This window comes from Sus scrofa, chromosome 4 (genome assembly GCF_054392235.1).
Source record: "Sus scrofa isolate SSC_HxYL_T2T_F1_AM1 chromosome 4, Sscrofa_HxYL_maternal_Yorkshire_Landrace_v2.0, whole genome shotgun sequence".
NCBI lineage: Eukaryota > Metazoa > Chordata > Mammalia > Artiodactyla > Suidae > Sus > Sus scrofa.
Genome location: NC_139386.1, coordinates 28,302,399 through 28,320,174, shown reverse-complemented (window position 1 = coordinate 28,320,174; position 17,776 = coordinate 28,302,399). Strand labels below are relative to the sequence as shown.

Sequence of the window (17,776 nt, the reverse complement as noted above, 5' to 3'; positions counted from 1 at the left end):
GTCTAAAGTAGTAATAGAGACTCTCTGTAAGAGACAAGATGAAGTAGAAGAGCTCAAGCACCTCTCCTATCATGAAAATGCTAAAATTACAATTAACTGCTATACAACCATCAACAAAATAGATTGGAAGCAATCAAAAAAGATATCCTATACCCAAAAACAAAAAAAAGACACCACATCAAGATGGTAGGAGGGGCACTTTCACAATATAGACAAACCTATACCTTCTGGAAGGATGACCATCAGACTGGGAAATAACTGTATCATAGAGGCTCTCCACAGCAGTGATAGTTCTAAACTCCACAACAGGTCCCTCAGCCTGGGGGTCTGGCATTGGGAAGAAGAAGCCCTGGAGCATCTGGTGTTAAAGGCCAGCCGGGTTTAAGTGCGGGAACTCAACAGGACTGGGGGAAACAGAGACTCCCCTCTTGAAGGGTACACAAAGAGTACCCAGCAGAGGCTCCATGAGGATCTGGGTCAGATCTATCTGTGGGTCTTTGAGGGGCTCCTAGGAAGGCAGAGCATGGCTATGGCTAACTGTGGGGGCAGGATACTGGAGATAGAGATCCCAGAGAATAATCATTAGCATGAGCTCCCCTGGAGGTTGCCATTTTAGAAAAATCTGGCTCCACCCATCAGGAGCGAGAAACTCCAGGCCAAACAACACACAGGGTGTGAACACAACCCCACTCATCAGCAAACAGGCCACCACCTCAAGTCCTCCCAGACACACAGCTGCCTCTAATCGTGCCCAGTGACAAAGCCTAAACCCTAACCCACCAGAGGGAAAAGATTCAGCTCCACCTGCCAGTGGGCAGGCACCAGTCCCTTCCTACAAGAAGCCTGCAACAAGCTCCTGTACCAACTTTACCCACAAGAAGGCAGACACCAGAAGCAAGAGAGGCTACAATCCTGTAGCCTCAAAAAAGAAGTTCACGCAAAAAGCTATACAAAATGAAATTGCAGAGAAATATTAGCCAGATGAAGGAAGACAAAACATCAGAAAAATAAGTGAAATGGAGATTAGCAACCTACAAGAAAAAGTCTTTAGAGTAATGATAGTAAAGATGAGCCAAGATCTCAGAAAAAAAGTGGAGGTAAAGACTGATAAACTACAAGAAACATATAACAAAGAAATAGCAGATTTAAAGATTAAACAAACAGAGATGAAAAAGAGTAACTGAAATTAAAAAAAAAAATGACTAAAAGGAACCAACAGCAGGAGTTCCTGTTGTAGCTCAGCGATAATGCAAATATTCAGTAAAGAAAGCTATACATAGGAGTACCCATTGTGGCTGAGGGGTAAGGCACCCAACTAGTATTCATAAGGACGCGGGTGCGATCCCTAGCCTTGGTCAGTGGGTTAAAGGATCCGGTGTTGCCGTGAGCTATGGTGTAAGTCTCAGAAGTGACTCAGATCTGGCTCACATCTGTGGCTATGGTGTAGGCTGGTGGCTACAGCTCTGATTCAACCTCTAGCCTGAGAACTTCCATATGCTGCTGGTGCAGCCCTAAAGAATAGAATAAAAATAAAATAAAAGGAACCAACAGCAGAATACAGGAAGCAGAAGAACAAATAAGAGGTGAAGACAGGCTGGTGGAAATCACTGATGCAGAAGAGAATTAAGAAAAAAGAATGAAATGAGGATGGTCTACACGAACTCTGGGACAATTTAAACATACCAGCATCCACATTATAGAGCTGCCAGATGGAGAAGAAAGGGCTGGAGAAAATATTTGAAGAGATTGTAGCTGAAAACTTCCCTGATATGGGAAAGAAGTCACTCATTCAAGTCCAGGAAGCACGAATACCATATAGATTAAAACCAAGGAAGACCATCCCAAGACACACAGTAATCAACGTGACTAAAATTAAAGATGAAGTACTGAAAGCATTTAAGGAAAAGCAACAAATAACACAGAAAGGAACCCTGATGATGTTATTGGCTGATTTTTCAGCAGAAACTCTGCAAGACAGATGGGAATGGCACAATATACTTAAGTGATGAAAAGAAAAAAAACCTACAACCAAGAATACTCAGCAAGGCTCCCACTCACATTTAAAGGAGGAATCAAAAGCTTTGCAGACGAACAAAAGCTGAGAATTCAGTACCACCAAACCAGCTTTACAATAAACAATAAAGGAACTTTTCTAGGTGGAAAAGGCCACAACCAGAAACAAGAAAATTACAAATGAAAAGTCTCATCAATAAATGCAAACATATATAGTAAAGGTAGGAAATCATCCACACACAAATATGATATAAAAACCAGCAATCATGAGGAGAGTACAAATGTAGGGTATTGGAAGTACATTTGCAATTAGATCAGCAACTTAATACCGTCCTGTTATATACATTATATCAAAACCTCATAGTAACCAGAAACCAAAAATCTATGATACACACATAAATAAGAAAAAGCAATCCAAACACTTCACTAAAGATAGTCATTAAACCACAAAAGAAGAGAACAAAAGCAGATGGAAAGAAAAAAACCAACAAAAATCAATCCAAAATAACTTACAAAATGTTAATAATATCATATATATCAGTAATAACCTTAAATGTAAGACTAAGTGTTCCAACCAAAGGACAGACTGGAGGCAAAATCAAGATGGCAGAAGAGTAGGACATGATGCTTACCTTCACCCACAAACCCATCAAACCCCTCCCCCCCAAAAAAAACTACATGTAGAGCATTTCACACAGAACATTTACTGAATGCTGACAGAAGAACCACAGACTTACAAAAAGGGCAAGAAACAATCCATGTAACAGAGTAAAACAAAACAAAACAAAACAACGAGACAGAGAAAGAAGAGAAAAAAAAAAATCAGGACAGGGCCAGGACTCCTGAGAGGCAACCTAACTGACTGGGAGATCAGCAGGGATAGAGACGGAGCCTCAAAGCCTTGAAGTGCAGCAGTCTGTCTGAGGAATGCAAAACAGAGAGATTCAGAAACCATTAATAGACTACCCCATGCACCACAGCCTGAGACACTCGGGTAGGGGCTGGGTGCTGAGACTCGGCTACAGAAGTCACTTCTGGGGGTGAGGACTAGGGTTCCTGTATGGTAACTGCCTGAGGAGGCTAGGAAGTGGTGTAAAACAGCTGAGGAAACACAGGAGGGGTCCTCGGCCCACAGGAGAAGCAAGACCCCACAGTTCAGGAGGGTGAGAGGAGGATGGGTGGGACCACCATAAGAACTTTCTCTGTGAGCTTGTGGACTGGCAGGCTGAAGGGCATCTCTTCTGTGGCCTATGGGGGTGAGTGCAAACTCCACAGTCATCTAAGAGTCCTGGGAGGGCATGGCCCACCACCACTAAGGGTCTTGTGAATAGGGACCACCTGTGGCCCCAGTATACTCAGTGGCTGCCACTGAGGAAAGCCCTGCCTGCAAGCAAGCACCTTCCATTGCCCTTGCCTCCCTGGGATCCCACAGCTCCCCTCCCCGCCCCGGTTCCTGCTGTTTAAAGGCTCAGGGTGCCACCGTCACCTGAGGGTCACTGCCACTGCCCAGGGCCCTGCAAGTAGGGCAGCCTGCCACCCCTACCTCCTTGTGGATCCTTGCCAAAGCTGAGAGCCTAGCAACAAGGCAGAGCCCACAGGTGGCTGCCCATTGCCTCTACCTCCCTGGAAGCATGAGCAAGCTGTACATCCACTATCAAGGGGATAATGGACTGCACACACTGAGGAAAGAGACAGAAAGCATCCAAACCAAAGGCAGTGCTCACCTCAAAAAAATATCAAGTCCTCACAAGATACCCAGGGATGCCCCCATATATAAATAACCCCCCAAGATTACAGTAGATAACTGTTTTCCCTAAACTCATAGAATAAGAAAAATATAAGCAAAATGAAGAGGCATAGGAACCACTGCCATTTAAAAGAACAGAAGTCCCCTGAAGGAGCAAACAATGAAACAGACATTTGTAGTCTCACAGACACAAGTTGCAAAAGGAGGTAATGAAAATACTGAAGGGAATTAAGAACAGATACCAAAATTAACGTAGACTAGTTTAAAAAAGAACTAGAAAATATATCGATGACTAGTTTGGAAATCCTAGCCATGAGAATCGGAGAAGAAAAAGAAATAAAAGGAATCCAAATTGGAAAAGAAGTAAAACTATCATTGTTTGCAGATGACACAATACTATACCTAGAAAATCATAAAGACAATACCAGAAAACTGTTAGAGCTCATCAATGAATTTCATAAAGTTGCAGGATACAAAATCAATACACAGAAATAGATTGCATTTCTATATACTAACAATTAAAGATCAGAAACAATTAGAGAAACCATACCATTTACCATTGCATCAAAAAAGAATAAAATACCTAGGAACAAACCTACTTAAAGAAACAAAAGACCTGTACTTTGAAAACTATAAGATGCTGATGAAAGAAATCAAAGATGACATAAATAGAGGGAAAGATATACCATGCTTTTGGACCTGAAGAAACAATATACTCAAAACGATACTACCTAAGGCAATCTACAGATTCAGTACAATCCCTATCAAACTACTAGGGACATTCTTTACAGAAATAGAACAAAATATTTTAAAATTTGTATGGAAACACAAAAGACCTTGAAGAGCCAAAGCAATGTTGGAAAAAAAAAAAAACAAAACAGAACTGGAGGAATCAGGCTTCCTGACTTCAGACTGTACTACAAAGCTACAATCATCAAAACAGTAAGTTATTGGAGTTCCCATCATGGCTCAGCTCAGTAACAAACCCGACTAGTATCCACGAGGATGTGGGTTGATCCCTGGCCTTGCTAAGTGGGTTATGGATCTAGCATTGCTGTGGCTGTGGTGTAGGCCAGCAGCTGCAGCTCTGATTAAACCCCTGGCCTGGGAACTTCCATATGCCTTGGGTATGGCCCTAAAAAGAAAGGGAAAAAAAAAAAAAAAACCAACCCACCCCCCCCCCCCCAAAAAAAAACCACAGTACGGTACTGGCATAAAAACAGAAATAGAGATCAATGGAACAGGATAGAAAGCCCAGAAATAAACCTGAGCACCTATGGTCAATTATTCTATAAAAAAGGAGGAAAGAACATACAATGGAGCAAAGACAGTCTCTTCAATAAATGGTGCTGGGAAAACCTGACAGCTGCATGTAAGAGAATGAAGTTGGAACATTTTCTAACACCATGCACAAAAATAAACTCAAAATGTATTAAATGTAAGGACAGATACTATAAAACTTCTAGAGGAAAACATATGCAGAATGCTCTTTAACATAAATCACAGCAACATCTTGTTTGATCCACAAGCTACAACAATGACAATAAAGGCACAAATAAACCAATGGGACCTATTTAAACTCAAAAGCTTCTGCAAAGCAAAACATTAAAAACAACAAAAAAAAGTCAACCCATAGAATATGAGAAAATCTTTACAAATGATTCAACAGATAAAAGTTAAATCTCCAAAATATACAAACAACTCATACAACTCAACAACAACAAAAAACAAACCAAAAGAAAAATGTGAAGACCTAAATAAATATTTCTTCAAAGAAGACATACAGCTGGCCAGCAGGCAGATGAAAAAATGCTCACCTACAGGAGTGAGAGTTTTGAGCCCTACATCAAACCCTCATGTGTGGGGATCTGGCATGGGGAGAAAGAACCCTGGAGCATCTGACATTGAAGGCCAGTGGGGCTTGTGCACAGGAGCTCCACAGGACTGGGGGAAATGGACCCATTCTTAAAAGGCGCACACAGACTTTCACGTGCACTGGGTCCCAGAGCAGAGCGAGGTCTCCATAGGAATATGGGTCAAACCTGACTGCAGTTCTTGGAAGACATCCTGAGAAAACAGGGGTGAATGTGGCTTGTTGTGAGGGAGGGACATTGAAGGCAAAGCTCTCAGGAATATTCAGCAGCTGCCTTTCTCTGGAGGTGGCCATTTTGGGAAAATCTGGCCCCACTCGTCAGTCAGCCTGAGAAGCCCCATGGCAAACAACAAACCAGGTGGGATCACAGCCCTGTCCCTGACAAACAGGTTACCTAAAGACCCCTCAGGCACACAGCTGCCTCTAATCCCATCCAGAGACTAAGCCCCACCCACCAGAGGGATAGGAATCAGCTCCACCTACCAGTGGGCAGGCATCAGCCTCTCCCATCAGGAAGCCTACAGCAAGCCCCATTCTGACTTCAGCCACAACAGGGACAGACACCAGAAGTAAGAGAGGCTACAACTCTATTATCTGTTAAAAGGTCACCACAGCAAAAACCTATAAAAATGAAAAGACAGAGAACTATAACTCAGGGAGAAAGCTGATTTTCTGGGGTTTTTCCTAAGTGATCAGGAGATTCTTAGCCCCCAGGAAAAAGACTTTAGATTGTTGATGCTGAAGATGATGCAAGACATTGGAAATAAACTGGAGGCAAAGATGGATAACTTACAGGAAACACTGAGCAAAGAGATACAAGACATAAAACTTAAACAAGTAGAGATGCAAAATACAGTAACTGAAATAAAAAATTCACTAGAAGCAGCTAACAGCAGAACACAGGAGGCAGAAAAATGAATAAGCGAGGTGGAGGACAGATTAGTAGAAATTACGGATGCAGAACAGAAAAGAGAAAAAAGATTGAAAACAAATGAAGAGAGTCTCAGGGAACTCTGGGACAACATTAAACGCACCAACATCCGTATTATAGGAGTGCCGGAAGTAGAAGAGAGAGAGAAGGGGACAGAAAAAATATTCCAAGAGATAATAGCCGAAAACTTCCCTCACATGGGAAAGGAACCACTCACTCAAATCCAGAAGTGCAACAAGCACCATATAAAATAAACCCAAGGAGGAACACCCCAAGACACATATTAATCAAACTAACCAAAATTAAAGACAGAGAGAAAAATCTTGAAAGCAGCTAGGGAGAAGAAACATGTAACATACAAGGGAACCCCAATAAGGTTATTGGCAGATTTTTCAGCAGAAACTGCAGGCCAGAAGGGAGTGGAATGATATACTTAACATGATGAAAGGAAAAAAACCTCCAACCAAGATTACTCTACCCAGCAAGGCTCTCATTCAGATTTGAAGGAGAAATCAAAACCTTCACAGATAAGCAAAAGCTGAGAATTCAGCAACACTAAACCAGCCTTACAACAAATACTAAAGGATCTTCTCTAGGCAGAAAAGACAAGACAGCAACAGAAAACAAAAATTCCACAAATGACAAGGCTCACCAGTAAAGGTATATACACAGTAAAGATACGAAATCATCCATGCACAATTATACCACCAAAATCCAAAATCATAAGAAGAGGTGGGTACAAATGCAAGACACTGGAGATGAACTTGCAATTAAGAGAACAACAACTTAAAACATCTCATATACATATAGACTCGTAAAACTTCAGAATAACTGCAAACCAAAAATACAATTGAGGAGTTCCCGTGGTGGCACAGTGGTTAACAAATTCGACTAGGAACCATGAGGTTGCAGATTCGGTCCCTGCGTTTGCTCAGTGGGTCAACGATCCGGTGTTGCCATTAGCTGTGGTGTAGGTTGCAGACGCGGCTTGGATCTTGCATTGCTGCGGCTCTGGCATAGGCCAGAGACTACAGCTCCGACTCGACCCCTAGCCTGGGACCCTCCATATGCCGCGGGAGCGGCCCAAGAAATAGCAAAAAGACAAAAAAAAAAAAAAAAAAAAAGAAAGAAAGAAAAAAACAATTGATGCACAAATAAGGAATCTCTGGAGAAGAAATATTTCTCATAGTAAATAAGTGCATAAGTCACCATGAAGGGGGTCATTTGACATCATTCTTGGAATGCTGAAGTCTCCTTAGATCTGATTCTGATTTCCTCTCCATCAAAGAATTTATGATAATTATAATTAAATAATGCAACTGTACAATTAAATAATACAGTTCTACAATTGTATTATTAATAATCATTTCTCTCCATGGTACAATGTAAGGTATATAATGTCTTGTTTATCACATCACCTAGAATGGTGTAATGCCTATATTGAAGAATCAGTAAGATGTAACAAATTGTGAGGACATATTTATATAGTTATGTTGTTTTTTAACCAATTTATGCATTTTATATTTTACTTATTTTCAGAGGGTGTATTATTTTTGTTATTCTTACCAGTTAAGTTATTCTTTTTATTATGCTATATAAAATATTTAATGGGAGTTCCCGTCGTGGCGCAGTGGTTAACGAATCCGACTAGGAACCATGAGGTTGCGGGTTCGGTCCCTGCCCTTGCTCAGTGGGTTAACGATCCGGCATTGCCATGAGCTGTGGTGTAGGTTGCAGACGCGGCTCGGATCCTGCGTTGCTGTGCCTCTGGCGTAGGCTGGTGGCTACAGCTCCGATTCAACCCCTAGCCTGGGAACCTCCATATGCCACGGGAGCGGCCCAAGAAATAGCAACAACAACAACAACAACAACAAAAGACAAAAAGACAAAAGACAAAAAAAAAAAAAAAAATTTAATGGCACATAAGGCTTTCTTTATAAATTTTAGTTGCACAATATAACAATTTTAATGTAATGCTAATTTTTAAAGAAAAATTGAAATGTAATAGATAATACTAAATAGTAAGGATGAAAGCCATACAAAATGGGATAAAGTATAGAATAAATTTCCTATTTGTCTCAGCATATTTTCCATTCCACTTCTCCAGAGGGAGTCACTTAATCTGTTTCTTAAGATCCATGATATAATTATCTGTGTGAATGTAATTGTGTTTAAATGTATGTATTTTATTCCGTAAAAAAATAAAAATAAAAATTTAAATGTCCATCAACAGATAAATGGATTAAGATGATGTGGTACATATATACAATGGAATATTATTCAGCCATAGAAAGGACAAAACAATGCCATTTGCAGCAACGTGGATGGAACTAGACTCTCATACTAAGAGAAGTCACAAAGAGAAGGACAAACACCATATTTTATCACTTATATGTAGAGTCTAAAATAAGGCACAAATGAGCTATCTACAAAATAGAAACATCATGGACATGGAGGGCAAACGTGTATGTGCCAGAGGGTATGAGGGAAAAAGGGGGGCTGTGGTTGGTACATGCAGATTGTTACATTTGGAACAGATGGCTGATGGGGTCCTGCTGTATAGCACAGGGAACCGTATCCAGTGTCTTGGTTAAGAACCTAATGGAAAATGAAAAAAAAAAGAAAAAAGGTGTTTATGGGTGGCTGGGTCACTTTGCTGTATAGTGGAAAGTGAAGAACATTGCACATCAACTATATTTTAATAAAAAAAGAAAGAAAATATATAGATAAGCCAAGAAAAATTAGAAAATTCATTTGCAGAGCTGAAAACTGAGTTAAAGGCTCAGAGCAGAATGAATAATGCAGAGGAGAATGAATAATGCAGAGGAGTAAGTAAAATAATGCAAAATTCATTTGCAGAGCAGAATGAATAATGCAGAGGAGTAAGTAAATGACTTGGGAGATAGAATAATGGAAATCACACAATCAGGACAGCAGACAGAAAAACCAAGCTGTGGTGTGGGTCACAGATGCAACAACTCAGATTTGGTGTTGCCATGCCTGTGGCATAAGACTGCAGCTGCAGCTATGATTCATCCTCGAAGGTGGGAACTTGTGTATGTTGTGGGTGTGGTCAAAAAAAGAAAAAAAGAAAAGATTAAGAAGTATAAGACATTCAAATTGGAAAATAAGAGGTAAAATTGTGACCACATGTAGACACTATGATACTATATATGGAAAACACTACAAAGTCCATGTAAAAACTATGCAAAGTGATACCTGAGAAGTATAAAACATTAATAAGGTAAAATAAAGAGGATGCAAAAAACCAGAAAGATATCCCATGCTCTTGGGTTGGAAGAGTTAATATTGTTAAAATGATCATACTACCCATATCAATCTACAGATTTAATATGATTCTTAGCAAATAACCCATGACATTTTTCAAAGAACTAGAACTAATGCAAAAAGTTATATGGAACCACAAAAGATTCACAATTGCTAAAGTGATCCTAAGGAATAAAAAACAAAGCAGGAAGTATAACTCTTTCAGACTCCACACAATATTATAAAACTACAGTAATCAAGACAGTATGGTACTGGAATAAAAACAGACATATGGATCAATGGAACAGAGGAGAGAGAGTACAGATATAAACCCAGATACCTGTGGTCAAGTAATCTTCAAGAAAGTAGGCAAGAATATAAAATGGGAAAAAGACAGTGTTGTCAACATTTAGCACTGGGAAAACTGGACTGGTGCATGGGAATCAGTGAAACTAGAACACACTCTAACACCATGCACTTCAAGAAACTCCAAATGACTAGACTTAAATATAGCACAAGACACCATAAAACTCCTAGAAGAGAACACAGGCAAAACATTCTGCGACATCAACCATACAAATGTTTGCTTAGGTCAGTCTCCCAAGGCAACAGAAATAAAAACAAAAGTAAACAAATAGAACCTAATCAAATTTATAAGCTTTGGCACAGCAATTGAAACCATTTAAAAAAAAAATGAAAAGACAACCGATGGAATTGGAAAAAATAGTTGCAAATGATGTAACCAACAAGGGCTTAGTCCCCCAAATATACAAACAATTCATGCAACTCAACAAGAAAAAATAAACAACTGAATTAAAAAATGGGCAGATAAATAGACATTTCTCCAAAAAAGACTTACAGATGGCCAGGAGGCACATGAAAAAAATGCTCAACATCATTAATTATTAGAGAAATGCAAATCAAAACTATATACAAGGTACCACCTCACTCCCCTCAGAATGGCCATCATTAATAAGTCTACAAATAACCAAGCTGGAGAAGTTGTGGTGAAAAGGGAACCCTCCTTCACTGTTGGTGGAAATGTCAACTGGACAATCACTATGGAGAACAGTATGGAAGTACTCAGAAAACTGAATATAGAATTACTTTAAGATCCAGAAAGCCCACTCCTAGGCATAGATCCAGACAGAACTTCAATTACAAAAGACACATGCACCTGTATGTTCATAGCAGCACTATGCACAATAGCCAAGACATGGAAACAACCTAAATGTCCCTTACAGATGAATGGATTAAGGTGTGGTACATATATACAATGGAATACTACTCAGCCATAAAAGAGAACTAATGCCATCTGAAGGAACATGAATGCAACTGGAGATCTTATACTAAGTGAAATAAGTCAGAAAGTGAAAGATAAATACCATATAACATATATGTGGAATCTAAAATATGGCACGAAGTAAATTGTCAACAAGACAGAAACATTCCCCGGGACATAGACAATACACTTGTGGTTCCCAAGGGGAAAGTGGGTTGGAGAAGGATGGACTGTGAATTTGAGGTTAGTAGATGCAAAGTTAGAAGGAATAAACAACAAGATTCTACTGTACTGCACAGGGAACTACATCCAATCTCCTGGGGAAGACTGTGATGGAAAAGAATATAAAAAAGTACATGTAGGAGTTCCCATTGTGGCGCAGTGGTTAACGAATCTGATTAGGAATCATGAGGTTGCGGGTTCGGTCCCTGCCCTTGCTCAGTGGGTTAACGATCCAGCGTTGCCGTGAGCTGTGGTGTAGGTTGCAGACGTGGCTTGGATCCAGCGTTGCTGTGGCTCTGGCGTAGGCCGGCAGCTACAGCTCCGATTTGACCCCTAGCCTGGGAAGCTCCATGTGCCGTGGGAGTGGCCCAATAAATAGCAGAAAGACAAAAAAAAAAAAAAAAAAAAAAAAGTACATGTATATACATATAACTTAATTTCTGCTGTACAGCAAAAATTGCCACATTGTAAATCAACAGTCCTTTAATTAAAAAAATTTTTGTAAAAAGACAGACTGGCTGAATGCATACAAAAACGAGACTCCTGTATCTTGTCTACAAGAGATCCAATTCAGTTCTAGGGACACATACAAACTGAATGTGAGAAAATGGAAGAAGATATTCCATACAAATAGAAATCAAAAGAAAGCTGGAGTAGTAATGCTCACATCAGACAAAATAAGACTTTAAAATGAAGGTTACAAAAGACAAAGGAGGATGCCACATAATGATCAATCCAAAAAGAAGATATAACAATTTTAAATATATATGCACCCAACAAAAGAGCACCTTAATATATGAAACAACTGCTAACAGCCATAAAAGGAGAAATCAACAGTAACACAGTAACAGTGGGGGACTTTAACACCCCACTTACCACAATGGACAGATCATCCAGGCAGAAAATCAATAAGGAAACATAGCCCTGAAGTGATTCATTACAGAAGATGGACTTAATAGATATTTATAGAACATTCCATCCCAAAGCAGCAGTATATACATTCTTATCAAGTGCACATGGAACTTCTCTAGGATAGATCACATTATGGACCAGAAATCAAGCCTTGGTAAATTTAAGAAAATTGAAATCATATAAAGCATCACTTCTGACCACAAGCTGTAAGACTAGAAATCAAGGACAAGAAAAAAACTGCAGAATATAAATACATAGAGACTAAACAACATGCTACTAAACAACCAACGGATCACTGAAGAAATCAAAGAGGAAATCAAACAACATCTAGAGACAAATGAAAATGAAAACAGAACAATCTAAAACATACAGGACGCAGGAGTTCCTGTCATAGTGCAGTGGTTAATGAACCTGACTAGTAACCATGAGGTTTCAGGTTCAATCCCTGGCCTCACTCAGTGGGTTAGGATCCAGCGTTGCCATGAGCTGTGGGGTAGGTCACAGACGCGGCTCGGATCCCGTGTTGCTGTGGCATAGGCTGGCAGCTGTAGCCCCAATTTGACTCCTAGCCTGGGAACCTCCATATGTTGAGGGTGCAGCCCTAAAAAGACAAAATAAATAAATAAATAAATAAAATAAAATAAAAAAAAATCCTACAGGACACAGCAAAAAGAATTTTAAGAGGGAAGGTTACAGCAATATAAGCCTACCTCAGGAAAGAAGAAAAATCTCAAATAAGCAACATAACCTTACACCTAAAGCAGCTAGAGAAAGAAAAAACCCAAAGTGAGTGGAAGAAAAGCAATCATAAAGATCAGAGCAGAAATAAATGAGATAGAGATGAAGAAAATAGAAAAGATCAGTGATGAAACTAAAAGCTGGTTCTTTGAAAAGATCAACAAACTTGATAAACTCTTAGCCACACTCATCAATAAAATTAGAAATTAAAAAAGAGAAGTTACAATAGACATCATAGAAATAAAATCGTAAGAGACTACTACAAGCAACTATATGCCAATAAAATGGACAATCAAGAATATACAAATTCTTAGAAAGGTATAATTTTCCAAGACTGAACCAGGAAGAAACGGAAAAGATGAATGAACCAATCACAGGACCAGTTAGCCTTACAGGTGAATTCCATAAAAAATTTAGAGAAAAGCTGGAGTTCCCGTAGTAGCGCAACAGAAAACGAATTCGACTAGGAACCATGAGGCCATGGGTTCGATATCTGGCCTCACTCAGTGGGTTAAGGATCCAGCTGTGGTGTAGGTTGCAGATGCGGCTTGGATCTGGAGTTGCTGTGGCTCTGGCATAGGCGGGAAGCTACAGCTCCAATTCAACCCCTAGCCTGGGAACTTCCATATGCCATGGGTGCAGCCCTAAAAAGACAAAACAAACAAACAAAATTTAGAGAAAAGTTAACACCTATCCTTCTGAAACTGTTCTCCAAAAATGCAGAAGGAAGACTCAAACTCATTATATAAGGCCACCATCACCTTGATACCAAAACAAGACAAAGATACCGCCAAAAAAAGAAAATTACAGGCCAGTATCACTGATGAACACAGATCCAAAAATCCTCAACAAAATACTAGCAAACTAAATCCAACACTACATTAAAAGGATCATACACCATGATCAAGTGGAATTTATCTCGTGGTTGCAGGGATTTTTCAATATCTGCAAATCAATCAGTGTGATGTACCATATTCACAAATTGAAGAATAAAAAACATATGATCACCTCAATAGATACAGAAAAACCTTTTGACAAAATTCAACATTCATTTATGATTAAAAAAAAAAAAAAACCTCCATAAAGTGGGCAAAGAGGGAACCTTCTTCAACATAATAAAGGCCATACTATGACAAACCCACAGCTAACATCATTATCAATGGTGAAAAGCTGAGAAGGCATTCTTGCTAGGATCAAGAACAAGACAAGGATGTCCACTCTCACCACATTATTTAACATAATTTTGGAAGTCCTAGCCACAACCATTAGCGAAGAAAAAAATAAAAAATAAAAGGAATCCAAATTGGAGAGATAGAAGTAAAACTATCACTATCTGCAGTTGACATGATACCATACCTAGAAATTCCTAAAAACACTACCAGAAAACTGTTGGAGCTCATCAATGAATTTGGAAAAGTTGCAGGATACAAAATTAATACACAGAAATGTATTGCATTTCTATATACTAACAATGAAATATCAGGAAGAGAAATTAGGGGAAAAATCCCATATACCATTGCAGCAAAACAAATAAAATACCTAGGAATAAACCTACCTAAAGAAACAAAAGACATGTACATGAAAGTTCTAAGAAGCTAAAAGAACACAAAGATGACACAAAACATGGAAAATATATACCATGCTCTTCAAATGGAAGAATCAATATTGTCGAAATTACTACACTGCCCAAGGCAATCTACACATTCAATGCAATCCTTATCAAGTTATCAATGGCACTTTTCAGAGAACTAGAACAAAAAAATTTATTTTATTTTTCCTTTCATTATTATTTTTTCTTACTTAATGAACTTTATTACATTAATAGGTGTACAACAATCATCACAACCAAATTTTACAGCATATCCATCCCAAACCCTCACTACCATCTCCCACACTGACCCCCCCCAAACTTTCTCATTTGGAAACCATAAATTTTTCAAAGTCTGTGAGTCAGCATCTGCTCTGCAAAGAAGTTTAGTCTGTCCTTTTTACAGATTCCACATGTAAGTGATAGCATTTGATGTTGGTATCTCATTGTCTGACTGACTTCACTTAGCATGATAATTTCTAGGACCATCCATATTGCTAAAAATGCTGCTATTTCATTCCTTTTAATGGCTGAGTAATATTCCATTGTGTATATGCACTACATCTTCTTGAACCACTCCTCTGTCGATGGACATTTAGGTTGTTACCATGTCTTGGCTATTGCAAATAGTGCTGCAATGAACGCTGGAGTACATGTGTCTTTGCGAGTCATGGTTTTCTCTGGATAGATGCCCAGGAGTGGGACTGCTGGGTCAAATGGTAGTTCTATTTGTAGTTTTCTGAGGAATCTCCATACTGTCTTCCACAGTGGTTGCGCCAATTTACAATCCCACCAACAGAGTAATAGGGTTCCTTTTTGTCCACACCCTCTATAGCACTTACTGTTTGTAGACTTTTTGATGACAGCCATTCTGGCTGGTGTAAAGGTGCTACCTCATAGTGGTTTTGATTTGCATTTCTCTAATCATGAGTGATGTTGAACATCTTTTCATGTGTTTTTGGCCATCTATATGTCTTCTTTAGAGAACTGTCTCTTTAGATCTCCTGCCCATTTTTTGATGGGGTGGTTTGTTTTTTTAGTATTGAGCTGCAGAAGGTATTTATAAATTTTGGAGATTAATCCCTTGTCAGTTGATTCATTTGCAAAGGTTTTCTCCCATTCTGTGGGTTGTCTTTTCGTTTTGTTTAGGGTTCCCTTTGCTGTGCAGAAACTTAGGTTTAATTAGGTCCCATTTGTTTATTTCTGTTTTGACTGTCATTACTCTAAGAGGTGGATCTGAGAAGATGTTGCTGTTTTTTATGTCAGAGAGTGTTTGGCCTATGTTTTTTTCTAAGAGGTTTATAGTATCTGGTCTTATATCTAGGTCTTTAATCCACTTTGAGTTTATTTTTGTGTATGGTGTTAGGGAGTGTTCTAATTTCATTCTTTTCCATGTGGCTGTCCAGTTTTCCCAGCACCACTTATTGAACAAGCTGTCTTTCCTCCACTGTATATTCTTGCTTCCTTTGTCATAGATTAGTTGACTGTAGGTGCGTGGGTTTAATTCTGGGCTTTCTGTACTGTTCCACTGATCTATATGTCTGTTTTTGTGCCAGTACCATACGGTTTTGATGAATATTGCTTTGTAGTATAGTCTGAAGTCCGGGAGCCTGATACCTCCTGTTCCATTTTTCTTTATCAGGATGTCTTTGGGTATTCTGTGTCTTTTGAGCTTCCAGACAAACTTTAAAATATTTTGTTCGAGTTCTGTGAAAAATGTCATTGGTAATTTGATAGGAATTGCATTGAATCTGTAGATTGCCTTGGGTAGTATAGTCATTTTGATAATATTAACTCTTCCAATCCAAGAGCATGGTATGTCCTTCCATCTATTTGTGTCATCTTTGATTTCTTTCATCAGTGTCTTATAGTTTTCAGAGTAGAGGTTTTTTGTCTCTTTAGGGAGATTTACTCCTAGGCATTTTATTCTTTTGGATGCAATGGTCAACGGGATTGCTTCCCTAATTTCTCTTCCTGGTATTTCATTGTTGGTATATAGAAATGCAGTCGATTTCTGTGTATTGATTTTATATCCTACAAAATTACTATACTGCCCAAGGCAATCTACAGATTCAATGCAATCCCTATCAAGTTACCAATGGCATTTTTCAGAGAACCAGAACAAAAAATTTTAAATTTGTATGTAAATACAAGACCCCGAATATCCAAAGAAATCCTGAGAAAGAAAAATGGAGCTGGAGCAACCAGGTTCCTTCAGACCATACTACAAAGCTACAGTCATCAAAACACCATGGTACTGGCAGAAAAACAGAAATATCAATCAACAGAACAGGACAGAAGTCCACAAATAAACCCATGCACCAATTGGTCAACTAATCTATGACAAAGATGACAAGAACATACAATGGAGAAAAGACAGTCTCTTCAATACGGTGTGCTGGGAAAACTGAACAGCTACATGTAAATCATTGAAATTAGAACACTAACACCATACAGAAAAATAAACTCAAAATGGATTACAAACCTAAATATAAGGAAAACATGGCAGAACACTCTCCAAAATGAACTGCAGCAATATCTTTTCAGGTTCACATCCTGGAATAATAAAATAAACAAGTGCGAACTAATTAATACTTAAAAGTTTTTGCACAGCAAAGCAAACCATAAACAAAATGAAAAGACAATCCACAAGTGGGGGAAAATATTTGCAAATAGATTGACTGACAAAGGATTGATCTCCAAAATATACAAACACCTCATTCAGCTCAATATAAAAAAAATAATAATAAAAAAATGGGCAGATCTAAATAGACATTTCTCCAAAGACAACATACAGATGGCCAAAAGGTGCATGAAAAGATGTTCAACATCACTATTAGCAAAATGCAAATTAAAACCACAATGAGGTATCACCTCACACAAGTCAGAATGGCCATCATCAAAAAGGTCTACAAACAGTAAATGCTGAAGAGGGTGCAGAGAAAAGGGAACCTTTCTATACTGTTAGTGGGAATGTAAATTGGTACAACCACTATGGAAAACAGTATGGAGGTTCCTCAGAAAACAAAATTTAGAATTACTATATCATCCAGCAGTCCAATTCATAGGCATCTATCTGGAGAAAACCATAATTCAAAAAGACACACGCACTTTAATGTTCATTGCCATACTATTTAAAATTGCCAAGACATGGAAGCAAACTAAATGTCCATTCCTGCTGACAGAGGAATGGATAAAGAAGA

At 38.8% G+C, this 17,776-nt stretch overlaps 1 protein-coding gene across 2 annotated transcripts in view; it reads right to left on the bottom strand.

Moving 5' to 3' along the window:
- NUDCD1 (NudC domain containing 1) overlaps positions 1 to 17,776 on the bottom strand; it is a 95,302-nt gene that overhangs the window by 23,277 nt on the left and 54,249 nt on the right. The gene's annotated exons all lie outside the window — the stretch shown is intronic.